The sequence below is a fragment of the Eriocheir sinensis genome, chromosome 24 (assembly GCF_024679095.1).
Source record: "Eriocheir sinensis breed Jianghai 21 chromosome 24, ASM2467909v1, whole genome shotgun sequence".
NCBI lineage: Eukaryota > Metazoa > Arthropoda > Malacostraca > Decapoda > Varunidae > Eriocheir > Eriocheir sinensis.
In genome coordinates, this window is record NC_066532.1 from 13992675 (window position 1) to 14020118 (window position 27444).

The window sequence follows — 27444 nt, forward strand, 5'->3', positions numbered from 1 at the left end:
GATGTAGGCGCTGACATCTTGCCCCGAGTAGCTGAACACCTACTTTCTGTATGTTTTGTTTGCTGTCACAGGAGCTGCCAAAGAGACTATATACGTTCTATAGTCTCCTTGGGAGCTGCCGATACAAAGGGCTGCTGGCAGGGGAGAAATCCCAAGCCGCCTGTGACATCAGGATCAAGATCAACACCGCCGCTTAAGATCAAGTCTCGTGCAAAGTAAGGCGAATATTATTTTTCCCGATATCTCTTAATGGTAGCGTAACTTAGTGGATCAATTACCAGATAAGTACACACATGGAACCTACTTTACTGTTGAGGTGGAGTGATTAGTGTGACGTAGTGTGCTAAGCGGTGAATGGAGGCAAGAGTTTAAGCCGTGCCCCGTCTGCTCTTCACCCTAAATGGAAACCTCACGGATGACCCAGATTTTATGGCAGATGCATTTGCCAAAGCTGTTGCGTCTGTAGCTGTGGTATTATTCTAGTGTATGCACTTGGAGAGTACTCTTACCTAGATGGGGAGAACCCTATCTAGAATCAGGTGACGCCTCCAACCAAGACAGCAAGTAGATTGTCCTTTAGATGTTCTGCTGGTTGGCTATTGTGGCATCACCAAGACCACACAAACAACTGCCACAATACTCTTGAGCAAGTGCCAAGACAATATAGTCAGGTTGGCAATCCCGAGTGGAGACACAGCACAGCACAGGACACAAGTTTACAAGTTAAAGAGATACTCAGCAACCCAAAGTCAATCAAAATCATACAAAATTTGACCGAGAGAAGTGTGGAGATGCCGTTTGAAAGCATTAACAGAATTCACCACAACAACTGATTCTGGTAAATTATTCCAAATGCTAATGACCCGCACAGAGAGGAAAGGAGATCGAACATCAGTATTGTAACGAGGAACAGAAAGCTTAAAGGAGTGGCCTCTCATGTCTCTGTTGAAATTTCTAACAAAGAGGTGACCTAGACTCGGACAAAACCCTTTCAGGATGTTGAACACCATAATAAGATCAGCTCTAATTAATCTTCCTTTAATGGAATAAAGACTCAATCTAGCGAGACGTTCACTGTATGGCAGATCATGGAAACCGGTAATTTTCTTGGTCCACCTCCTCTGAACATTTTCTAAAAGCCTAGTGTCTCCTGTATAACCAGTGAACCAAACCACAGAGGCAAAGTCCAAGATAGGGCGAATATGCGAGATAAAAACTGTCTTCATGAAATCAGGAGATCCCTTTAGAATACTGTAACCAATGCCTCCAGCCTTGCCAGTGATTTCTCTCACATGTAAATGAAACTTTAGGGAGGAATCCACCCTGACCCCAAGATCCTTAAAGTTATCTCCATCTTGTATGGGTTGGTTTCCAATAAAATATGGTAAAGGAGCAGGAGCATAAAGGAAATTCCTACAAAAGTTCATTCTGGCACATTTGTCACCTGAGAAAGATAAACCCCAAGAGCTGCTTGTGTTGTAAAGAGTGTTGATGTCTGCAAAATACTGTGAGAAATTAATTGGTTAGACTTAGAAATTTCAGTAGCTAGGTATAATTTAAGATCATCAGCAAATAAACAAAACTTACAATTTAGTTCTGAAACAACATGATTAATGTAAATGAGAAAAAGGGGACAATTACAGACCCTTGGGGAACACCACTGCTTACATCCGCTCTGGTGGGGTCCCTCTAAGGTTGATTAGTTATTTTTTTTTTATTTATTATATATCATATCGACTTAGACACAGGTAAATGACTCATATTTAGTAGGGGTTCAAAAGGAGGAGGGGGGGTCTAGTACTCAGTCTCGTCCTCCAAGGGCACAAATGCACAAGCTAGAAAATCGAGCTAAATAGGGCTGGGGATTTTAAGCAGGCGTAAGCAACAGAAGCCCAGTCTTCTCCTCAAATTATATTTAGTATTAGTTCATCTCATCTTGACTATGCGGTTCAGTTCTGGTCACCCTACTATAGAATGGACGAATGGGAGGAGGATATGAGAGATGATTCAGGGGCTGAGAAAGAATCCTACACGAGGAAAAAACAGTTAAACAGTTAAACTAAAGGCTAGAGGAGTGCGTGGAGACATGAGACATGTTCGAGGTTTATAAATGAAGGGTTTTAATAGGGGAGACATTCAGGTTTTTTTGTTGGTAAGAGAACCGTAGGACACGAAGTAACGGGTTTAAACTGAATAGGCTGTGGTGAGTGGTGAGTGTCATCACAACAAAAAAAAAATAAAATAGAAATTAAATGACATGGACATAGGTAGGGGTTAGGGGTTTAGCTTAGGAGGGTCAAAGAGCTGCCCTCTCACAGGCTTACCTCCCTCTTGCAGACTCCTGCGTTCTTATGTTCTTATGTTCTATAACTCTTACTTCCATGGACAACTACTTGCATCTTTCTCCCACTCAAACAGTCTTTCAGCCATCCCACCAAACACCCCCCAATCCCAATACTAGACAGCATTGTGAGTAATAATCTATGATTAACAACATCAAAAGCTTTCTTGAAATCAAAAAATATCACATCCACTGACATACCACTATCATAGAAATGAGTCACATAGTCATAAGTAAACAACAGTTGCTCGAAAACTGATCTACCCGATCTAAAACCATACTGATGCTGTGAAAGTAAGTTATTATCTTCCAAATAAGAAGTAAGTTGAGACACAATTATTCTTTCAAAAGATTTACAGCACACTGATGTCAAACTGATTGGTCTATATATAGTTGAGGGGATCAGAATGGATTCCACCTTTGAACAGTGGCATAACATTAGCATCTTTCCAGTCAGATGGGACTTGCATTGATAAAAGAGATTTTCTGAACAACAAGAGCAAAGGATAACTAATGGAGGGGGCACATCTCTTTAAAAATACTGAAGGTATACCATCAGGGCCACAACAAGCAGAAGATTTCAGCTTAGAAAGGATAATCTCAATTTTAAAAATATCAAAACTAAATATATTAAATATAAATGAATTGTCACAATGCTGAGCAGGATAAGGATTCAATAAGTCATCAGAAGAAAATACACCAGAGAATGCATCAACAAAAAGATCTGCCATGCCAGTTGTGTCAGCGCACCAGCCATTATCGCCATACAGCGGTCCAATAGTAGGACGCTGAACCTTCTTGCTACGAAGATAGGAGTGAAAACGTTTAACATCAGGATTTTCGGGAGAAACTAAAGATCTTTCATATTTAATTACAGATTGATGGACAGCATCTTTATATTGAACAGATATTGTCTTAAAAGAATGCCACAACCTCAAGGCTATTGGGGAAGATCTGCCAAACTTTGTCCGAGCATCCTTATACTCCAACCATACTTGTCGTTTATGCTGTTTTAAAGGAGGTATAGATTTTGCCCAAGGAGGTTTCCTGATTCTTGTTGCCTTCTTAATTGGAATAAATAGCTGAATGGCATTAAGCATTAAACTTTTAAATCTTAAATATGATTGTTCAATATCTAAGCCAAGGAATTCATTATCCCAATCAAAATTCAAAATGTGATGGTTTAACAAGGTGTAGTTGCCATTATAAAAGTCAAAGTTGTTATGTACATTATTATTGTTTGGATTAGAACTAAATAGATACTCAAACAAAACTGGAAAATGGTCACAACCTGGAAAGGGGTCTATTATATCGACATGGGAAATTCTATCATCTTCAGATGTAAAGACCAAGTCAAGTATATTATTAGACCGGACATAGGTACTTTGCGTAACCCACTGCATGAGACCCAAAGATGAAAACAAATCTAGAAATCTAATATCAATAGAGGAAGTGCAATAAGGAACCTCAGTGGACCAGACAACAGTAGGGAGATTAAAGTCACCAACCAGTATTAATTCTTTACCAACGCAGAAAGATTCCAGGTATGAAACAAGAGCAATATTATCTTCCAAAGAATTACTTGGGGGCCTGTAAACTACTAATATAGTAACGCCAAAATCAGGCAAAAATACCCCAACCGTATTCGGATGATCTGAAAAAGGTTTTCCCCACTTTAATATCATCTCGAATGTAAATCCCAACACCGTGAATTCTTAGATTTAAGGGAGAGTCATTTCAGAAAAATTTATAACCCGATATACTGATAACTGGATCAGAAACATTGCAAGTTAGCCAAGTTTCACAAACGCAACATACCCCAATACTGTGACTAGAAACGAACTCTGCCAAAAAGTTAACTTTATTGATTAAACAGTTGAGATTCAAAAGAACAAAGGTAATGAAGAGGTTATCTACAGAAGAATTACTCAGATTTTGCCAAGAAGAAAGTTCTATGTGAGTTTTTTTTGAGGGTTCCCATCTTTTGAATATACTTCAAGGTTAGAGGCAGAGGACGCAACTAAGTGAGACGTGGGAGGAGTATGAGGGGACTCATGACTGGGCAAAACAACAGAGGCTAAGCTTTTGTTAGAGATGTGTGAAGAACTAACAGGCTGGAAGTTCCTCGTGGCCTGGGCAGAAGCCCGTTTTTTCCGCAGCTCTTCCCGCTGATTGTAGGTGAGGTCCCTAGAGATGAAAATGTTGGAAAACTGACTCCCAGAAAGTTTACTGCACCTAGACAGTAACTCTTGCCTCACCCTGACGTTTGATATCTTGGCTCTCACCAAGGAAGCAGAGATAGGCACAATATCTACAAGTGTGATTGGTTCAAGTCGCTCCAGCCATAAATAGGAAACAAGTGGATTAAATTTGTCCTGAAAATTTTCCCCAAATGCAAGCCCTTTGATGATGATACTGCCTTCCTCTTTTCCCTCTCGCTCAACTCACGAACTTCTTTAATAATGGTCCGAATATCAGGGCCCGCAACCCTGCCACTATCTCTTGAAAAGACACCATCATTTACCATATTATTGAATCTTAGATCATTAGATCTCACTGTGTTGCCGAGACCAGCGATAGTGTTAAACATCTGGGTCACGCACTCCCTAAGTGACCCGAGCTCACCCTGATTCTCCTTCCCACTACCTGAAGCCGCAGGAGGAAGCAGTCTGCATCTGGTGCAAACAAACTTTACTCCCTTACCCTGGTGCTGCAGTACCTGCTTAAAAAAATCAGAGGGAAGTCCAGTACACACCTGCGACCCATGACACCACTGACCACACTCGTCGCAGGCAATGCCACCCTCCTCATCATCCTTGACCGGGAAACGACTGACGGAACCTTGGGTAAAATTCTAGTGTTTGCCCATACCTCCCATACCCTCCCCCCATACAAGCCTGGGGACCTGGTGGGAACACGGGGTTTTGGGTGGGGGACATGAAATCCGTCACAATCGCGTATTTTTGTAGTGTGTGGGGGGATAAAAATTCCCTAGATCTAGGGAAATTCCCTACATTTAGGGATTTTTCTTCCCACCACCACTAAAATAAGCGTTTGTGACGAATTTAGTGTTTCCCATACGGAAACCACACACTCACTGGATCCCCAAGCTTGTTTTGGGAGAGAAGCGTAGTGAACCCACCAAACGATGCTCATCTCACCATCTGCGCTCACAAAACCGCCTACACCATACTCACGCCCTCTCTCTCTAGTGGGTTGTAACCTCATCGCAAGGTTTCTGTCCTCCAAGTTGAGTCTGTGGCACCAAGCACAGTGTATCTGACACAAGCAAAGCCACCGGCTAGCCATGATCTGTCCAACGCCGCGCCTTAAACAGTACTGCGGGTTCTAGAGCAAGTGAAGGCTCTCGAACCTCCTGCCCGAGCTGTTGGAACACGTGAATCCTTACTGACCGCATTTTGAATCTGCTTCACGGGTTCGTATTCCCAGTATACAAGGTGATTGTTGATATTGACTTCGCGCCTCCAGAATACAATAATACGCCTCCATATATCATAGTTAAAAAAACAAAGTACTTAAAGGTAAAGAAGAAGCCGAATTAATCCCCCTTCCCAACGATCTTGGGGGACCCGCGGGAAGTCGGGGTATTTGGGTGGGGCAGCATATTTAAACTGCTCCAACCGAACTTTACGACCTGCAACGGGGGGCTTTGCCCCCCTCGACCCCCCTGCTAACCAAGGGGGGCTGCGCTCCCCCACTGGACCCCCCCTCTTAAAGTACCCCAACCGAACTTTACGACCTAACAGCTAACTGAGGGACATTGAACACAAGTAACCTGCGTCCGAACCTGCTTCATGCGTTCATACGTGATACCAAACCTGCTTCACGCATTTGTACGTGCCACCAGTAAGTGAATACATAGTCGTATATGACGGTTGCAAGATTCCTATGACGTAAATTACTTTCCGTTTAGATGCTTTGTTATGATTTTAATATTGTAACGGGGGGCTTTGCCCCCCTCGAACCCCCTTTGGTATGGAGAGTGAGTGAAATTGCATGGTTTCCGTTCGTTGTAAAAAACAACAACAATATATGAAATTTCCCTACAACTAAGTAATTGTAAGGAATTTCCTTACATCTAGGGTATTTTTCAACCCCCCCATAACTCAGAAACTATGCATTTGCGATGCATTTCATGTTTACCACCGCATTCCCCGAAGTTTCAATGACCCCCTAGCCAATTTTGGTTACGAGGGGTGAGTATGGGCAAACACTAGAATAATACCGAACTTTGCAGCAATGAGGGGTTTAGCGCGCCCAAACACCCTCGCCTTTGAGCGATTAATACCTTCATAAGGGGGGACAAGGTGCCTGATCCTTTTATGCACTTACTGATATGTGATTACTGATCCCATAAAATTCATATGAAAATGGCATTGACAATATAGTACCTTCACTGGGCCGAAGAACTTTAGTCATGTTTTTCTCAAAACTAGTACAAAATGAACAAAATTGTTTTTTGTTTTTATTTTCCGCACGATTTTCGTGAAACTTTAGGACATACAACATTTGTATTGTATTTCTTAAATCCCTCCTTACCTCCATGCTCACACTTCTGCCATTTATGATTCGTCCCAAAGACCCTACCACCCTTCTTCCTTGCAATGCCTTTTCTCTTATCTCCCCCTCTGTACACCATGCTTACACATAACTGATCCAAGGTACTTAAACTCATTGTCCTCCTCCATTTATTCACCATGCAAAATTATTTTGCATTCTTTTTCACATTCAATTCCCACTCTATAAGGGCATACAAAATCTACAACCTCACTTCTACTCCTCTCACAAACCATCACTTTACTTTTGTTGACATTTACTTTCAGCTTTCTCCTATTACAGACACCATCAAAAACACTGACCAAATTTTGTAAGTCACTTTCATTTTCTACACCTATCCAGTCCTTGGTAAAACAATAGAATTACACCCATTTCAAGAAGGCAGACCAGGTCACTACTGTTCTCATGCACTGTCACTCTGATTTGCCTTAACATAATGAGATCCCAGTATTATTCCAGATTGTCACTCATCACAGCAAAGACCATCTTGATGTTATATGATGTATTTTGTGTCCATGCAACACACTGCTGTATTTGTATTTGCCTGGTTTTGTTCTAGTTTGTCCACTTGTGATCTTTGTGAGTGGCGAGTGAAATATAGAAACAGTAAGCGAGTTGAACCTCTCTGTGAGCTATTTTGCGGCTGTGGCGGCGGATGCACAACAAGCATTGAAAAGTCTCATTTTATTAGTGACAGTGATTTGCGACCAAAACAGCTAGCAAATTATATTTCATAGCACACCGAAAACTACCCAAAAAATAGTTTAGTCCAACAGTGTCCCACAGGTGACGTTCTGGAAATTTACCTTTTTTGTTGACAGGTCCATCATGGATGTGGAGGAAGGCCCAAGGATCCAGGGAGGCACGCTGACCACCATGCGGGAATCTCAGCAGAGTAGGGCCTCAGCATGCTACAGTCCATCATTATGGATGTAATGTATATTTATTTATTCATTTTTGTTATTTTATGACAAAAGAAGAGAAGAGATTCTCTATGCATGACTTTCACTCTAGTCAAACCATTTCAATTAGATTGTTTGGGTGTTCAATTCCGTGGGTCCTTTCCTCCCCTCTGCTTGGCCACACAGTCCCAACACCTGTTTTTCCCTCTCATATGTTACATATAGGTAACATATGAGAAGATAGGCGTTGGGACTGTGTGGCAGAGCAGAGGGGAGGAAAGGACCCACGGAATTGAACACCCAAACAGATTATTTGAAATGGTTCGACTATGGCACTGCCTCTTGTATTTTTTGCTAAGCAGCCTCATATAGTTTTATTGCTTTGTTCTGTTTGTTAGACATGAAGATTGAATTTTATTTATATAAAATTAAAAATAACATTGGGGGTAAAATTCCAGGTGGCTAAATCCTAGGATGGAGCATGAGCTTGCCAGGAGTTGCAGACTTTCCTGGGCCTTGCCTTAGTTAGTGGTCCAAGAAATTACCAATAAAGAAAGACCTGACTAGGAAGGCCTTGTTGCTAGGAGTCAGTATTGTTGAGGGAAGGGCCGGGCAAAGAGGAGCAGTTGTCTGGCAGTGTTCCTAGCATTACCACCACTACACCCACCATTAATACAAGTCAGCCTTCCCATACAATATGCAGTCGTAGTTTTTAAGAGCAGTATATATTATGTATTTTTAATTTGCATTCCTTTTTCTTTGAAATAACATGGACTGCAAGATGATTCAACTGATATTTTTAAATGGGTTAAGGGGATTGCTAGAGGCAATTCAGATGAAATAATGATATATTTTGAAAACTGACTTCAGAAGACCCAGCATTGGTGTACGTTGAATAAATTCAAATTCATAATGAAAATTGTCGAGAACTGGCTTACAAACAGGGTGGTGGATGAGGGGAACAACCTGATCAGGTATGCAGGTGAGGCAAACATAATTGAAAGCTTTATATGTAGGTTAGATGTCTTTATGGATGGGAAGGGAACTTGGTGAACAACCCGTCATCAGGAGCTGTCTGGCCTCTTGTAGCTTCCTTGTATCATTGTGTATCCTTGTGCATCCTTGAGGAAGCTACAACTGCTTCTACAGCCACTGCTATTACTACTGATACTAACACTATACTACTACTACTACTACTACTACTACTACTACTACTGATACTACTACTAGTTGAGAATCCCTCATCCGAAATTCCTGGGACTGATTTTTTGGATTTCGGAATATTATTTTTATTTTATTTTATTTTATTTTATTATAGATAAACATAAATGTTTTCTCTTTTTGTTTTGCTATTACCCACAGGGGTATCTGCAGTCCCTTCTGACATTTTCAACAATATCTTTACACCACAGAGCACACAACACGCGCTAATCACAAAGAGTAACAAGCGAAGGTGTTGCTGTGATGACTGTTGCCAACAAACTAGCACACAGCAGCACACCAGGGGTTGGCTACACAGAGATACTCACTAACGGCCCACGCTAAAAGCTTCACACTATTGATTTAGCGATCAACATTAACTTAAGATTCATGGAGCAAACCTTACATTGTAGTTAGAGGCACGCTAAGGCATAGAGGCTGCTCATTGGGGGGGGGGGCGCTGTCGATGATGTCATCAGACTCGCAGCGAATCACAAGTGTGTTTTCAGAACCGTCAGCAGCGTCAGCCGCCTTCAGCTGCGGCTTCAAAACAACACGTTATCTTTTCCCATTTTCTTCCTTTTTCCATCATAAGACACAATGGCTGTTTATAACGTTTCTAAGACCATATTTACTTTATTCCTGCTTTTTATATCTAAGTGATAAAGGTGTTTGTGTTAAAATTAAAGGTTTTAATTTTTTAAGGTAAACTGTACTAAATCGTAACTGGGAACATTTCGTCGTTTGCTTCACATTTACGTCAAGGTAACTCTACTTTTCAAGATCTTGTTATCTATGAATATACTTAAGGGGAAAGTTTGCCGTGGATTAAAATTGCATCTGTGGTCATGAATAATTAATATGTTGTATATATTAGTACCTTTGTTATCATATGAAAATTTCAAGCTGATCAGATGAAATGAAAATTTAAGAAAATTATTCTTTGTTGTTTTTATGAAAATTTTGAATTAATCTTTCTCAGCCATTTTTTACTGAATTTCTTGTGACATGCACATTTGATAAATCATTGTTATTCTAACAATTTGTCAAGATGTTTTTATGAAAACTTTTTTTGTTAATCTGTAAAAATGTTTGTAAAAATTTGAAAATTGTTTTGGGATATTTTCCCACATATTGAAACTAAGCCGTTTAAAAAAAAACATCCGGTAGAACTTTAGTACAATATATGATGTTGTATATCCCAAAGTTTCACGAAAATCGTGTGGAAAATAAAAACAAAAAGTAATTTTATGTTCATTTTGTACTAGTTTTGAGAAAAACGTGACTAAAGTTTTGCTAAAGTTCTTGGGCCCAGTGAAGGTACTATATTGTCAACGCCATTTTCATATGAATTTTATGGGATCAGTAATCACATATCAGTAAGTGCACCTTGTCCCCCTTTATGAAGGTATTAACTGGTCAAAGGCGAGGGTGTTCAGGCGCGCCACGCCCCTCATTGTTGCAAGGCTCCGTCAGTACTCTCCAGGTGCATAGCTATCGCTTGGAATTCCTTTGTCTGTCTTCCTCTTCTTCTTTATTGTCTTCTTCGCTGTAATTCTTCTCTTTTCTCTCCTTTCTAATCCTTTTTCTATGTGTTCTTTGTTCTTAACATTTTTGTGAGCAGGTTGCACTTCTCACATCCATAATTGTGTTCCAAAACTGTTACATGGTTTATAAACTTCACCCTGAAGATTGCTGCATGTTTGATTTTCCAACATTTATTTCATACTCTGGCATGCCAGCTAATGTGCCGCAGTCAGCGTGCCACACCCATGCAGTAGCCATTTAAATCTCCTCGCTATTGGCATTTAAAATTATGTCTGACTGAAAAAAAATCTACCATTCGAAAGCCAAAGATAGGGTGTTGCCATAGACTGTATAACTCAATTTCGTATTTTTTAAAAATTATTTTCATATTTTCACAGTGGACTCTCCCCTTCACCCTTTCATTGCTAAATGCTCACAGCGAGCGATAGGCGTATTTGCTGGTGGTGCTAAACGCTCGCTGTGAGCTCCACCCGCACTCAAATCTCCCGTGTATGAGAGTGTTCCAACACTAATTCTCACAACACAGGATTGCCAATTGAGTGATTTCTTCACTAAATTTGGTGGAAAGTCATATCAGCCCAGCGCGGCAAATCTACGGACGAGTAACTGGTGGATGTCCTTGCCCAATGTAGCGGCATTTTTGCATAGCTTCACCTGTCACCTGACTGATTCTTTGACCAAATACAGGATTCTTTGACTAAATACAGTCGTCCCTCAAATAGTATGGTTTCCAATAGTACAGTTTTGGTTTTATATGGATTGTCATGTAAGAATTTTTTAGGATTTTCAAATTTCCCGCTCGTCGCACCAAGTAGCCATGACATGAGTGGCAACACTGTTCTACCAAAACACCTGCTGAAAGCACCGCAAAACATTCGAGAAAGGTTTTCACCTTGCAGAAGACTTCAGATTTAGAAGAAGTTACGTTTTGGGATGAGTTACATTGCGGTAGGGAGAGCATACCACGTGAATGAGAGCAGTGTTCGCTGTATCCATCATAGTGTAAAAGAAATTCTTGCCACAGTAACTGCCAGTGCTCCAAAAGTGCTGCAAGAGTGGAGATAAAGGCTGTCCTTTTACTACGCCTCGTCGTTGCTATGGTAACGGCGTCTAACTTGCAGCAAAATGGGGTACGCTGATCTTCCTGATGCAATGGAAGCACTTATGTGTTTGTTTGTGCCGCCATATTTGCTGATGACATCATCACAGCACAGAGGCGTTCCACCTCTCAAAGTCGGGAGCGGAGCGGACGTGCCGAGTTGGCAACTCGTGCTGCCGTGTCACGCGTTTGAGAGCACCCGGGACGTACCGAGAGTCCCAATTCCCTCTCTCAAATGCAGCCCAGGAGTGTTTCTAGTGGGGGCACTAATATTATACGGATTTTTGAATAGTACGGGGGTCCTGAGTCCCTAACCCCCGTACTATTTGAGGGACGACTGTAGTTGTAAATATTGCAGTTGGCAATACTCCCTTGCCAGAATCTGAAGGTGAGATGTCCGCAGTTCCCTCAATATGGCTGATCATCCCGCACACACCGACGTAAGTGTTAACATTCAACACTCCCTGAACGTGCATGTACATTCGCAAGAGAGGCATACATAACCGACTCCTATAAATCTGGACCTCCTCTTTCCAATGGTGTTTTTGGTTTTTAGCTGAAACAAATAGTTCTTGAGATACAGAGATTAAAAGAGACCCCCCATTGGGCTGCCTGACTGCTCCTGAGGGGATAGTCGCGTCCCATCCCGCGCGCAAGGAAAGGGTTAAGTCCACTAAAAAATTCATAGAGGTTTGTTCTTGTCTGTTGTGGGCACACAGCACCAGTTGAGCCACATGGCGCAATAATTCCAGGGCTTTAACTTTTCAGAATATTACGCCTTTAACCTCTTCACTATGGCCGGGCCAAAACAGCGCCCTGCGCCATATCCGGGATCGCCGCGCACGCCAAATTTCAAATGTTGCTATTAAATATAACAAGTTTTCAGCCGTAAACTCGACATAATCATCATGTATTATATATGAAAACATGCAGAATTAAATGGTGCTTATAAAGAAACTCAATACGCCGTGCTGTATCCGGGATCGCCGCACGCGCCAAATTTAAAATGTCGCTATTGAATATAACAAGTTTTCAGCCATAAACTCAACACAATCATCATGTATTATATATGAAAACATGCAGAATTAAATGGTGCACATAAAGAAACATAAATTAATTGATAATTTTGAGATGTAAGCATAAATATAGACAAAATAACTCATATATTGGCTAAAGCGAGCCAGGACGCAGTATGCGTGTTCTCGGATATGGTACGGGGCACGCAAGGACGCAGTATACGTGTCCTAGTGTTGAAAGGGTAATTGGACAATAATTATTAGGGAAATTTATTGTCTAAGCTACACATAGTGAAATTTCAGGTCACTAGGGCTGTTTTTAATGGTTTTAGAGCCAAATACTAAACCAAAGCTAAATCCATTTAAAAAATTTAGCAGTTAGCGGTTAGTGTTAGTTTCCACTAATTTATTTATCAGTTTAACGGTTTAGCGTAAGCAAAGCTAACTTTTTAGTCAGTGGATTACAAGTTAGCAAAGCTAACTTTTCGGTTAGCGGTGCCCACCACTGGGAATACGTATCATACCACTCACACTTCTCATGCCTCTCAAATAATGAATATCCTAACATTTTATAAAGAAATTGACTTCTCTTACTCGCAAAGTTATATTTCAGGTTGAAAAACACAATTTAGAAGCATTTATATGTAGCTAAACATGATAATATTGTTACCATTTGCTACACCTCTGAGGCAGTAGTTATTGGACAACAAATTTAGGGCTGCTTTCACAGTCACTTTGTTTGTTTTGATCGTTACCAATGGCGGCGATCGATGCTATAGTTTTCCATGTGAAACTGGCCTATGGGGTAGTGGTGGATGCAGAGGAAGCGGGAGGTGTTGAGAGTGTGTGCCAAGGTGCGGGGCTAGGCTAACCCCGCAGCCGCCACTACCCCATTGGCCAGTTTTACGTGGAAATACTATAGTGGCGATCGCTGCCATTGGTAATGATCAAAACAAACAAAATGACTGTGAAAGTGGGTCTTAGTGTCACACGGTGCGACGAGAGCTTCGTGAATGCGTGGAGTAGCTCGGTGGACAACGTGTAGTAGCTAGCGCGCCTTGAGACGTCATCTATGTTTAGTGAATCCACCCGTTAAGGCGGCTAATAACTTGTAGTTGCTACTGTGAAGCTTTGTGAATTGCACCTCATTGTTGAGGCCCAAAACTACGCACTAAACGCTTTGTGAATCCGGCCCCGGAGTTGCCAGGTCGTGGACTGTGTTCCTGCCCAATCCCAACCCAAAACCTGCGGAACTTAAAACTTTCGGATTTTGGTGGTTTTCTGATTTTGGAACTTCGGATAAAGGATTCTCAAGCTGTACTACTACCATCATTTATTACAAGAGCAAACCTTCCCTCACAGCATGCAGTCCTGGTGGGAGTTTGATGTGAAGGCAAGACTCACAGCAGTGACACCTGCCTCTCCACCTGCTGCCCTCAGACGTAGATAACACTCCCTGGCAGACCCTGACCACACCTTTCATCTTCGTCGGTGGGGCAGGAGGAATACTAAACACCACCGTGGGAGGCAAGGCACCGAATTCTTGAGGTATTTTTTTCATGGACGACTTGAGGAGGTTGTCATTATTAATGGGTTAACCCATTAATAATGACTGGCAGGATATCCTGCCACTGCCTGTATTCCTGTCAGGACACGTGGTATTCAGTGCTAGTACACTGAACACCTCTCTGGCAGATAGCTGCAGGTTTCATCTTGTCAGTCACCTGTCTGCATGTTGCCCTGATTCATGAGGCTGTGTCAGTTACATGCTTGATACAGGCGTGTGAAGCATGTCTCGACCACACAACAAATGAAGGCGTGTAGAACTATGTTCACCATTTTTCCCAAAGTAGTAGCCATTATTTTTTAACTCTACAGTGATGTCTTCATAAAACTGTATTAAGAAATTATCAGCAATTTGTTTCTTATCGGAGATATAACTGAAAATAACTTGCTGGCAGGATTTCCTGCCGCTCGGCATGCAGATGAACGACTCTCCCACCCAAGAGTTTCAAATGCTTACAGTTCCGTTATTTCTTTACATGATGAATGTCACTACGCTCATGCCTTAGTGTAAATCACTGTTACCATGTATGAGGGGAAACTGATATTCATAGTTGATTCATGTAGTTCATCATCATCATTCATCATTTCATCAACGCCTGTTCCTAGGAGCTCCCACCAGGGGATGGCCACGGCAGAAGAGCTTCCAACTTTCTCTATCCAGACACTCCCTCCTTGCCTGCTCAAAGTTTCTCAAAGATCTTTCCCCCCTCTCCCTAACATACTCTTGCACCCTATCCCTCCATTTCACTGGAGGTCATCCCCTAGCATTCCCTCCCTCTATCTCACTCACATACACCCTTCTGGTCATCTTACTCTCCTCCATTCGCTCCATGTGGCCAAACCACTTTAAAGTCTGTCGCTTCACTTCTTCCACCACTCCACACTTCTTCCCTTCACCCTTTGACACATTCCAAAATGCTCGTACACACTTCCATTACTCATTCCATCCATTCTAGTCACACCACAAGCACTCCTCAAATAACTCATTTCCACTGCCTGCACTCTAGACCTCTGGCTTTCATTCCAGGCCCACGTTTCACTTGCATATGTGAGGGTTGGTACTATTATTGTATTTCTCAAATCCCTCTTTACCTCCATGACTCGTCCCAAAGACCCCATCACCCTTCTTCCTTGCAATGCCCTTTTCTCTTATCTCTCCCTCCATACCACCATGCTTATACATAACTGATCCAAGGTACTTAAACTTATTGACCTTCTCCATTTCTTCACCATTCAAGATTATTTTGCCTTCTTTTTCACATTCAATTCCCACTCTATATGGGCATACAAAATCTATAACCTCACTTCTACTTCGCTCACAAACCATCACTTTACTTTTGTTGACATTTACTTTCAGCTTTCTCCTATTACAGACACCATCAAAAACACTGACCAAATTTTGTAGGTCACTTTCATTTTCTGCAATGAGCACCGTGTCATCAGCAAACAGTATCGAATTCAGTACCCACTTCCTTCCCTCATCGAACAGTCTTACTCCAACTTCCCCAACTTTGCCCTTCATTTCTCTAATGACACCATCCATATAAATATTGAATAACCATGGTGACATGACGCACCCTTGTCTTAAGCCCACTTTCATCTCAAAATGTTCACTTGTTTCTCCAGTAATTTTGACACATGCAGATGCATCCTCATAGAAAGACTTTATTGCACTAAGCAGTTTTCCTCCCACACCATAAATCTTTAAAACATCCCACAATGCAATCCAATCGACTCTGTCATAAGCTTTATCCAAATCCATGAGAGCAGCGTATAGTTTCATTCCTTTTGCTAATATTTTTTCTACTACCATCCTGAAGGCAAATATCTGATCCACACATCCCCTTCCCTTCCTGAAGCCTCCTTGTTCTTCATTGATTTTCTCTTCTGTAAGTCTTTGCACCCTCTCTATTATGACTTTTCCATATACCTTTCCGGGTATACTCAAGAGACTTATACCTCTTTAGCTCCCACATTCCCCTCTCCTGCCCTTCCCCTTGTAAACTGGGACAATGATGGCTTTCGTCCAGTTTGCTGCCCCCCCCATGCTACTTCACATATCTTGACCATCCATTTCACGACTTCATCTCCTCCACACTTCAACATTTCTGCTGTGATTCCATCAATTCCTGCTGCCTTTCCATTTTTTTTTTTTTTTTATTACCTGATTTACTTCTTCATATGTTATACTTCTTTCTTTATATACTCCTCCTCTACCTCTACTCAAAACTGCTGCTGTTACAGCTGCTGGACGTCCATCCTCAAAATTCGTTAAGTTTTTGAAATATTCTCTCCATCTCTCTTTCACAGCTTCCCCGTCTTTCAACATCTTTCCATTCTCATCCATAACCTCATTTATTTTACTTGATGAGATAGTTTCTGCATTTCTTTCATTTTTTACCTCTTTCCAATATGATTTTCACTTAGTCTTTTTCCAAAGTCTTCATCAATTCTATTCTTACTTTCTTTTATTGCTTGTTTTAATTTCATTTTGCATTCTCTATATTTCTTTTTCCTTTCCTTTTTTACTTGTTCAGCCACATTTCTTTCTTGAGTTTTCTTAACCCTTTCATTGCTAAATGCTTGCAGCGGGCATTAGGCGTATCTGCTGGTGGCGCTAAACGCTCGCTGCGAGCTCCAGCCACATTCAAATCTCCTGCGTATGAGAGTGTTCCAACACTAATTCTCACAACACAGGATTGCCAATTGAGTGGGCTCTTCTCTAAATTTGGTGGAAAATCATGTCAGCACAGCGCGGCAAAATCTATGGACAAGCAACTGATGGATGTTAATTGTTGACCAATATAGCAACATTTTTGCATAGCTTCACCTATCACATGACTGATATTTTGACCAAATAGTTGTAAATTTTGCAGTTAGCAATACTGCCCTGCCAGCACCCCATCATCAAGAGATTTACAGTAGTTGCCTTGCAGCTGACCGTCGCGCACGTATAAATGTACGTCTTCACAGGCAACACCCCCTGAACGTGCCTGTACTTTTGCAGGAGAGGCTTACATTACTGAATTGTATAGATCTTGGCCTCCTCTTTCCAATGGTGTTTTTGTTTTTTAGCTGTGATGAATAGTTTTTGAGATACAGAGGTTAAAAGAGCGAGCACTAGCGTCACTTGCTGGTGGTGCTAAAAGCTTGCTGCGAGTGCCAGTCACACTCACAACAAAAAACACCCCCTGAACGTGCCTGTACGGTCGCAGGAGAGCCTTACATAATCGAATCTTATAGATCTTGGCCTCCTCTTTTCAATGGTGTTTTTGTTTTGTAATTGTGATGAATATTTTTTGAGATATAGCGGTTAAAAGAGACCCCCTTCCCCCGCTGGGGTGCCCGAGCGCGCCTGAGGGGATAGTCTCATTGCGAGCGCTTAGCAATGAAAGGGTTACAAAGTTCCCTTTTCTCTTTTACTATCCTCCTTATCTCTTCTGTCCACCATGAATTTCCTTTTCTTTTTCCATCTCTCACCACTTTCATCCCTAACACTTTTTTTGTTGTAGTTACCATTGTTTCTTTAAATGTTCCAAAACCTTTTTCAATATTTGTTTTATCTTTTACACTTTCCCATTTTTCACTTATGGCCTCTGCCATTTCACAGTTATACTCATCTCTTATTTCTTTTTCCTGTAACTTTTCTATCTTCAGTATTTCCTTTTTTACTTCACCTTTCTTTTCAAACACCCACTTTTCTTTCATCTTTAACTTTGCCAGCACTGCAAGATGGTCAGATCCATCGAACATTCCTCTTACTACCTTCGCGTCACAAATTTCTTTTCTAAGCCTTTCATCTACTGCCACACAATCAATCAATCCTTTTTGCTCATTGTCTTCTCCCCTCCTCCATGTGTATCGGTGGATATTCTTGTGCTGAAAGAAGGTGTTCGCTAGGAACATTCCCCCCTCAGCACAGACATCCACCAGGCACTCTCCATTTCCATTCTTCCCAGGTATCCCCCATTTTCCCACCACATCCATCACACATTCATCACCCACTTAAGCATTCATATCTCCCATCATAATAAGTTTCCTTTCTTTCTCGAAACTCTTCAAACATGCATTCACTTCCTCCCAAAAAGCTTCCCTTTCTCTCAGTCCTTTTTTACTTTTCACATTTACTGGTGCATAAATACACACCCATGCATACTTTTCTAAACCTACTTTTCCTTTCACCCACACAATTCTTGATCCCTTCCAACCATAATCAGTCACACCATTCCACACTCTTTCAGACATCACAATAGCACATCCTTCCTTACTCCTGCCTCTATACGTACTTCTCATCTATCCCCGTCCATACAACCCCCCCAGGCACACCCTCCCACGTACCCTCTCTACCATCATTCACACCAGTTCCTCGAATATGTGTTTCACTCACTCCCAACACATCCACTCTACCATTTACAAAATTTTCAATCATCACTCTCCTCTTTTCCTCACCACCTAAACCATTCACACTAATAGACACCAGTCTCATACATTCCTTTCTCTTCTGCCGCCCTCTGGCCATCGCTCCTGCCTCTAAAAACTCGATAAAAGTATTAGAGGCCACCAATGGGTGGCCAGACCAATGTAGTGTTATGGAGACTTGCTCCTTGTCAAGGCTAAAAGGATTAAAACAAAGCAGCTGATGGTCACTGCCCCCCTCCCCGTTGGTTCTGCCCCGCAGGGTATAGTAACGGTGCGCACCACGTGAAGGTGAGGATGGGGTAGGCTACCTTCCTAGTCAGAGGGCAGCCATATTGCTCCTTTCCCAATACCCTAAACAAGGGAGCTCTACGCATAGGCAGCAAAACGCACCTCAGATGAACCTCATTTGTTACGATACTGCCACTGCGCAAAGCCTCTCCTGCGAACGCACAAGCACGTTCAGGGGGTGTTGCCTGTGAAGACGTACATTAATACGTGTGCGACGGACAGCCGTAAGGCAACTACTGAGTAGACTGTGGATCTCTTGATGATGGGGTGCTGGCAGGGCAGCATTGCCAACTGCAAAATTTACAGCTATTTGGTCAAAATGACACGGTGCTCATTGCAGAAAATGAAAGTGACCTACAAAATTTGGTCAGTGTTTTTGATGGTGTCTGTAATAGGAGAAAGCTGAAAGTAAATGTCAACAAAAGTAAAGTGATGGTTTGTGAGCAAAGTTGAAGTGAGGTTGTAGATTTTGTATGTCCATAAAGAGTGGGAATTGAATGTGAAAAAGAATGCAAAATAATTTTGCATGATGAAGAAATGGAGGAGGTCAATGAGTTTAAGTACCTTGGATCAGTTATGTGTAGGCATGGTGGTATGGAGGGAGAGATAAGAGAAAAGGGCATTGCAAGGAAGAAGGGTGGTAGGGTCTTTGGAATGAATCATGAATGGCAGAAGTGTGAGCATGGAGGTAAAGAGGGATTTGAGAAATACAATAATAGTACCAACCCTCACATATGCAAGTGAAATGTGGGCCTGGAATGAAAGTCAGAGGTCTAGAGTGCAGGCAGTGGAAATGAGTTATTTGAGGAGTGCTTGTGGTGTGAGTAGAATGGATGGAATGAGTAATGGAAGTGTGTACGAGCGTTTTGGAATGTGTCAAAGGGGTGAAGGGAAGAACTGTGGAGTGGTGGAAGAAGTGAAGCGACAGACTTTAAAGTGGTTTGGCCACATGGAGCGAATGGAGGAGAGTAAGATGACCAGAAGGGTATATGTGAGTGAGATAGAGGGAGGGAATGCTAGAGGATGACCTCCAGTGAAATGGAGGGATAGGGTGCAAGAGTATGTTAGGGAGAGGGGGGAAAGATCTTTGAGAAACTTTGAGCAGGCAAGGAGGGAGTGTCTGGATAGAGAAAGTTGGAAGCTCTTCTGCCGTGGCCATCCCCTGGTGGGAGCTCCTAGGAGCAGGCGTTGATGAAATGAATGAATGAATGCTTACATTACCGAATCTTATATATCTTGGTTTCCTCTTTCCAGTGGTGTTTTTGTTTCTTACCTGTGATGAATAGTTTTTGAGATACAGAGGTTAAAAGAGCGAGCACTAGCGTCACATGCTGGTGGTGCTAAATGCTCGCTGCGAGCGCCAATCGCACTCACAGCAAAAAACACCCCCTGAATGTGCCTGTACATTCGCAGGAGAGGCTTACATAACCGAATCTTATAGATCTTGGTGTCCTCTTTCCAATGGTGTTTTTGTTCTGTTGCTGTGATGAATAGTTTTTGAGATACAGCGATTAAAAAGAGATCCCCTTCCCCGCTGGGATGCTCGAGCGCACCTGGAGGGATAGTTTCATTGCGAGCGCTTAGCAAGGAAAGGGTTAAAAACCTTTTCAAACTCATCCACCATCCTCTGCAGCATCCCCTCATTCTCTGTCAACAATACTGTATCATTTTGTCTGGTCAGGGCAGTTAAGGTAGTGCTCTGCTACTGGTAACATGTAACCCAGTACAACCAGCCGCATGGTCGGGTAGTCAGTGGCTAAACCGGCGACCCCACTGGTTTTGTTTTGGACCAGTGAGGAGGGTGTGCTGCATGCCCAGGTGGATTAAAAACAAGACCATTCTAAGGGCACATGAACTTATGTTTATCAGAGTCAGTGGCCATCCAGTCCCAGCTATGGGTGAAATAGCAGGTGGTAAACCTCACAGCCCCCTGCTGCCTTGTAGGGTTTGCCTGTTTCATTCAGGCAAAGGCTACGGCCACCACTTAAAATAGGTGGTTGGGTTTGCAAGGGCATGCACCCGGAAAATCTTGCGGCAAACACTGAATATGGCTCAATTTACGAGCGAGTGAAAACGGACGTTAAACGAAATGATGATGATGATGATGATGATGAATACTGTATCATCTGCAGACAGGCCCACCACCAATGACTCCTCCGTACCTCTCACTTTCAGCCTTGGACCAAGCTCCCCCACTCTGGCTTTTATTTCTCTCATACAGCCGTCCATGTACACACTAAAAAGTCATGGTGACGTCACACACCCCTGTCTCACACCCACACCAACACCAAAACTCTCACTCAACTTACCATTCACGCATACAGAGGCACTCACATCCTTAGAGAAGAATCTGATCCCCTCTATCAAATGCCCCCCAACAACATATACCCTTAAAACATCCTATAAACCCTTCCTGTCATATGCCTTCTCTGAGGCCAACCAACCTTCCTGGCCAAACTGTTTCTTGTAGCCATCTTAGGAAATGAGACTTCCTTCTTGTGATACTCCATTATACAGTCACCTTCCTCTTTACTTACCTCTCAAAATTATTCTTTTTTTCTTTTGACATCCTTATTTTCCTTTCTTGAGTTGGACAGCATCCTAACATAATTATTCAAGTTTATTCTGTTAGTTTATTGTCTCTGGATGTTACCTTTTCAATGTTTCCTCAGCCCTTTGTTGCAGTTTCATGCCATATCTTTGTTCAGGCTGTACAATGCTACTCCTTTACTAATAAGAAAGGTCGTTCAGAATGGGGTGACCAAATTCTTCATACCTGCTCTATACTGTTTCTTGCTCTGGAGGTTTGTTATCAGATTGTTGTCTAATCTGTTTGCTTCTATTATTCTACTATTACAGAACAAGAAATCACATCTTTTGCCAAACATCCATCTACAGTTTCATGGTTGTTTGTGCGTTGCATGTGTAGATGTAGACTCAACATTCACTAAGGCAGAGGTGCAGCATTGTGGTGGCTGTTTGATGTCATTTTACTCAAGTTTAGGGAGAGATCATGTTCACAGCCCATCTTTTGTCTATAGTTAAATTTAATCTTCTAGTAAATATTTAATGAGGTGTCCTTTTAGCTGACAAAGTGCAAGTTGCTAATAGGGAGTCGTGGAGTATCTTCTAAAGCCACTGAACATCCCAGCCTAGTCAAATCTCCACTAATAAGTATGTCATGCTGTCTCTTTTTAGCTGGCATTGGGGAAAGTGTGATCATAGTATTGTAGTGTTTCCAACTTAGGTTCTTATTACTAAACATTTCATTGCCCAATTTGACAAGGCTTTCATAGGAGTTTTTGGCATTTCCAGGAGTAGTTTTATGACTCTGGTGGTAGTTTGACCCTTCTTCTGTACCATAAGCCTAAAGAAACACATATTTGACAAGGCTTTCGTAGGAGTTTTTGGCATTTCCAGGAGTAGTTTTATGACTCTGGTGGTAGTTTGACCCTTCTTCTGTACCATAAGCCTAAAGAAACACATATTTGACAAAGCTTTCATAGGAGTTTTTGGCATTTCCAGGAGTAGTTTTATGACTCTGGTGGTAGTTTGACCCTTTTTCTGTACCATGAGCCTAAAGAAACACATATTTGACAAGGCTTTCATTGGAGTTTTTGGCATTTCCAGGAGTAGTTTTATGACTGGTGGTAGTTTGACCCTTCTTCTGTACCATGAGCCTAAAGAAACAGATATTTGACAAGGCTTTCGTAGGAGTTTTTGGCATTCCCAGGAGTACTTTTATGACTCTGGTGGTAGTGTGACCCTTCTTCTGTACCATGAGCCTAAAGAAACACTCACTAGAACCTGACCTTTGACCTTTAGAAATAGTTTGTGTAAGAAGCGAAAGTGTTTTGTAATACCAACAATAGTAATATTTGTAAAGTCACTGACCATCCCAACTTTGCCAAATCTGCACTAATAAGTAGTATCTGTTGTTTTGTCTCTGTATTTGCTGACAGTGGCAAAGTGTGGTCAAGAAATTGTAGGGTTTGTATTTATTATTGTCGATATGAGACACTCTCACTTCTCACAACAGCTATTTCTAAAGGTCAAAGAGGGGGTCAATCGGTTTCTCATGAGTGGTTTTATAGGTTTATGGTACAGAGGAAGGGTCAAACTACCACCAGGGTCATAAAACTACCCCTGGAAATGCCCACAACTCATACGAAAGCCTTGTCAAATATGTGTTTCTTAAGGCTCATGGTACAGAAGAAAGGTCAAACTACCACCATGGTCATAAAACTATCCCTGGAAATGCCCACAACTCATACGAAAGCCTTGTCAAATATGTGTTTCTTTAGGCTCATGGTACAGAAGAAAGGTCAAACTACCACCGGAGTCATAAAACTACCCCTGGAAATGCCCACAACTCATACGAAAGCCTTGTCAAATATGTGTTTCTTTAGGCTCATGGTACAGAAGAAAGGTCAAACTACCACCAGGGTCATAAAACTACCCCTGGAAATGCCCACAACTCATACGAAAGCCTTGTCAAATATGTGTTTGTGGGCGGCAAAATGTTTTATAATACGACCCTATATCTTATCCTTAAAGTCACTCAGTACTCCATCCTGGTCAAATCTACACTAACAAGCATCTATCGTGTTCTCTCTTTTTAGCTGACAATGAGCAAAGTGTGATTAACCCGGTAGCAGCGACTGGCCAAATTTGTGCCATGATTTAAACCGCCAAAAATAGATGATACATAATCTAATCACAAATGCTTTGATATATATTATGAAATGGTTTGTGTGAGGGGTGATTTTTTCTCGCTTGGGGGGACCATTAAGAAACATGATCCTTGCTGCTACTGGGTTAAGAATTGTGGGGTTTCTAGCAGAGTTATATCTTATCTGTAAAGGCATTTAGCATCCCAACTTTCATATTGAGTCCTCTCTTATAAGTATCTGTTGTGCTGTCCTTTTTTTTTTAACTAGCAAAGGTATCAGGACACCTCTTCTCACGTAATTGACTGCTCTTTCGGCCTCCTCGGATTCTTTACAGGAGCAGCGGGCTTTTTTTCACTGTTTCCTTTTTTTGTGCCCTTGTGCTGTCTCAAAAAAAAAGTTTGTGATCAGGAAGTTGGGAGGTTTATAGCAGAAAAGCATCTTCTCTGTTAAGTCTGTAAGCAACCAAACCATGCAATCAAGTTCCCAGGTTGATCATGACCTCAGCACACACTACATGACCTGACTCAACAAAGGTGTGTGTGTGTGAGGTGCAGGAAAAACAACAGGCATCAAGTTGGGTATTGAGTGATTTATTTGCCAACTACTAAGCACACATGTCAACAAATTATATTCCATTGACTGCTAATGCAAGATAGAGGTGGTAGTGTAGTGTAGAAATACAAACGGATAGTCTTACATGGCATGTGCTACAGTAACAGTACAAGTGACTCTTCGATGAGAAACACAAGCTGTAGAGTTGCTCATCATTTGCCTGTAAATATTTGTCCTCTTACCGTGGCATGTGCCTTGTATCTCCCACGTTATTCCATATTTATACCAGTAAGGTTTCCTGTGTTTATGATGAGTAGTGGGACCTGAGCAATGACAGATCAGTTCATAGCCAGACAGTGAAACAAATGCAGAAAGATATTTAGATTTTCTCCCAGTCAGTCAAGAGGATTGTTGATCATCTAGGGCTCAGAGGCAGTCCATCCGTACTATTTTTTTTACAGTGTATGTGTAAAAGCAGAAAGATATTTAGATTTTCTCCCAGTCAGTCAAGAGGATTGTTGATCATCTAGGGCTCAGAGGCAGTCCATCCGTACTATTTTTTTTACAGTGTATGTGTAAAAGCAGAAAGATATTTAGATTTTCTCCCAGTCAGTCAAGAGGATTGTTGATCATCTAGGGCTCCGAGGCAGTCCATCCGTACTATTTTTTTTATAGTGTATGTGTAGTTGTTTGCGCTTCTAAACCAAGTCCTCTCTTCCAGGCAGTGTGTAGCAAGGCTGCTCATCACCAAACAAGTGCAATCAGTTCACAGCAGGCCTCTGCTCTACATGACCTACCATTCAAGAGGGCAATGTTGTATAAGAACTGTTCACATCACAGTGGGTGGGTACAGTCAGGCAGAAGCTACTCTACAGGACTCCTAGTGTGAATGGGTTGCAGAAGCCTGTACAAAATTCTGTCCTAAACTGTCATGAATTCCAACAGGCAGAATTTTGCTCAGGTCTTCACATCACATGCACACAAGGAGACACTCTTGAGTAGACTGGTTGCTATCTGACTGTACTCACTGCTGAATTGTGATCAGTTGAGTTTATAAAATATTGCCATCTTGACAGGAAGTCGTGAAATGATCACACTGGACCGTGAGGATTTGTCTACTATGCTGAAAACCATGCTGTAGAGGTATGTTAAAGAGTAACTGTCAAGACAAGTCAGATTCTTGTGTAAATATATATAGCCTACATGTTTAAAATACAGCTAGCCTAATAAGAGAAAAAGGATAGTCACACAGGGAGCAGGAGCATCACATGTGACATTTAAGTCCTAGATACCTCTGTGTACCCTGGATATGGATGGCACTGATGTTTGAATATTGGCATTCCATTTGTTGTGGAAACTCCAGGTTAGTGAAATTGACTTTGACTTTACAAAGCTTTATTTATGGTGTATTCAATACTTACAAGAGTCTCCGTAGACAAACTGAAGTGCTTCCACGCAAAAAATATTTATTAAAAAAAAAAAAAAAAAAAATTCAAAGTGGTGGAGTCTCTGACTCTTAATATGCAAGCTGCTTATTTACCAGCAAATAGTCAGCCGATAAGTCTCACACATAACAAGGCACCACATGAAACCATGCAGCAGAGATCAGGAAGTGTGTAGCAGCAGGGCAGATCCTGGAGATGCAGCCTCTGGGTCACCTTTACCCACTCCTTCCACCATGGCACCTGCAAGGGATTATAACAACACATGTTAAACATCACATTCGGTTGTGTTCACTGCATAACACTGCTGCTCAGGACAGGAGGGGCATCAGGAACCTGCTACTATATTTACTGTAAATAACTGACTAAAATTATTTATTCTCCATGAATCCTTGCTTTAATACTTTAAGGCATTACTTTGGAGCTGACTAGTACAGATATGTATTACCATTGAACTTAATAATGCACGGAAAGACTTATCTTTTTCCAGGTGTGGCCCATTTCCCCAAGCAACTGATGGACTCCTTGCAGTCTGTCAGTCATCAACTAACCACCAGAAGGACGCCTCATCACATTCTGCAAAGATTAAATATAATATCAACTCTGTACATGCCTGCACAGCCTGTACTGTTCCATCTCACTAGAATTACACTTTTACAGTAAATTTTCCCAGACATCATTTACAGTACATGGCCAGCTTCACACTGTTCAAGAGCATTAAAGCAGATATATTAACAGATTGGTACACAATGTCAGAGCTATTGTATTAACGAGCTTCAAATAAAGGAATACCATTAATCTTTGTTCACTGTACCCAAACTGTTGGATGGCCTTGTATTATGGCTTGAGCCATCCATATTAATTGATGTTCAGCCAACTTTTATCAGTTGAAAGTAAATCAAAGTTAAAATATTTTCATTTAAGTGACAAGACAAAGGTATGGAAGCAGCATTTTGAATCAATGGGAAGAATGGAAGATATATTATCAGAGTGAGGATCAATGTAGGGCACTCACATCCATAGAAGCTTGTGATAGAGGAGGCAGGACAATCTAAAAATAAAAGCCACTGGTATTGATATAACAGTAGAAGTGCTCAAATGCTAGAGGTACAGTTTTGGAGTGGGTGTGGATATAGTCTATCCTGGGAGCAAAGGAGCAGCTGGAAGACTGGAAAAGGCAAACACCGAGCTGCTGTACAAACTAAAAGCAGGAATGATCGTAACTCTTAAGCTTAATTTGCAAAGACAGGTATATGGAAGAGTAAAATGAAAACCAATAACTGCAAGCTAAGAATGAGGGTGGTTCAGTTAAGTGAGAGGAATGTGTGGATAAAAGTTTTGTTTTTAGTTAAAAGTTTAGAGTTAATGATAGGTTTGCCGCTTTCATGGATCTAGGCGTTGGAAACCGGTAATACTATGCTCCGAGTACGATAATGACTGGGTGGACACGAAGGGTATTGTCTATCCTTCAAACCTGCTGTATAATACTTTCTGGTAAAAAGTTGAATTGCTATTGAGATTTTCATGGCCAAGGTTAGAAGTTATGCATTTTAAGGTGTTACTACTACTACTACTACTACTACTACTTTATTAGGGTAGGCGGTGGCTGAACTGGTAGCGTACTGGGCCCACATTCACCGTGTGATGGACGACGCGGGTTCGAATCCCCACGCTACCACTCTGATTTTTCAGTCACCGCCGAGTGGCTTAAAACTACCCACATGCTGTCCTGAGGACCACCCATCAACCCGGACTCTAGAGGAAGCCGTCCAAGCGAATCAAGAACGAGTTCCGGGAGGGCAGCATGAGCCAATGCAAGA

The 27444-nt window shown here is 41.7% G+C and overlaps 1 long non-coding RNA gene across 2 annotated transcripts; it reads left to right on the forward strand.

The window, feature by feature from the left end:
- LOC127002876 (uncharacterized) lies at positions 1–27444 on the forward strand. 2 transcript variants are annotated; one of them, XR_007756634.1, is made up of 6 exons: positions 16–215; positions 7741–7851; positions 14047–14232; positions 24904–25025; positions 25259–25325; positions 26115–27444. It is a non-coding gene; the product is annotated as an uncharacterized LOC127002876 (long non-coding RNA). The 2 variants fall into 2 exon arrangements; XR_007756633.1 differs by having other exon boundaries at positions 1–215; positions 24904–25325; positions 26115–27443.